A 1,130-nucleotide genomic window follows, 5' to 3' on the forward strand; every position below is an offset into this window, starting at 1 on the left:
TACTATAGAAGGCTAGACTGAATGCAAATGTAATGGCTACTATTAATTTGGATGCATTTATTTGTCAATATGTGAGTAAAAAGGGAAGCAGACAGAGCAGAAGAAAACCAGGAGAAAGTAGCCTAAAAGCAGGACATAGCAAGAAAAGTACTGGTAGGTATGGGTCTCCTGGAAATGACAAACCAATGCTTTTTGTGCAGTGCCAGCTGGAAAGGCAGGCTTGAAACTACTTCCTGTTTTAATTCTATTGTGTTCAGTGAACCAAGAGATTATATATATGTATATCCTGGGTAAATTAATGGGACTGCTTTAAAGGAATGCTCATCTTTATCATTCATTTCTTCTAACAACCTGCAAGGAATAGCGTTGCATAACTGAACAGGCCAAAGGAGCTAAGTGTAGCAACACTGTATGGCTAATCTGAATAAATGACAGGTATTTTTTATTTTGAAATGCTTTCTTTTCAGGGGATTATAACTTTCTGCAAAAAAAAAATTGGGGGATACATTTTTGTAATGCTTCTTTTCAAACCAAAAGTTAACGTCTTTGAAACTCTAGTCAAATTTTAATTGGACTTCCTTGAGTTATGAGTTTGCTTTTTTTTTTTGGTACTAATAGGAAAAGCTTCTTTTTTAGAAGTTCATGCTCAACAAATGTGTAGTTCTTTTAAAAAGCATGCTTTTTAACACTTTTACTGTTACTGATCATACATTGTAGAGAGGTCGAAATTATTGTACAAATAGGATAACGATCATACACGGGGCAATACTGGTATAGCCTGACCCAACCCTAACGCAGTCGCTCTATGACTAACACCTGCACGGCCCCAAAGGTGACACCCCCCGGCACAACTCGCGCATGCGCCGCGGCGCCCTTGAGCTGCTCAGCAGCGGCCTGCAACCGCTCCTACGCCGCCCACTGCGCAGGCGCGGCCGGGCCCCAGCTAAGCTCGCAGGAGTGTTCTCCCCAGTTCGCGGCCAGGTCACGTGGGTCTCTGCCCTTGCTGGGGGCGCGGGCAGGGCCAGTGCGGCTCCTCCCCCTGCCGGGCGAACGTGGCAGGGGGCGGTGGCGTCCCGCCCCCCCGCCGCGGCCATTTTGGATGAGGGGAGGCAGGGCCGACGCCGGCAGTA

Source organism: Alligator sinensis, unplaced genomic scaffold, assembly GCF_000455745.1.
Source record: "Alligator sinensis unplaced genomic scaffold, ASM45574v1 scaffold227_1, whole genome shotgun sequence".
Lineage (NCBI taxonomy): Eukaryota > Metazoa > Chordata > Crocodylia > Alligatoridae > Alligator > Alligator sinensis.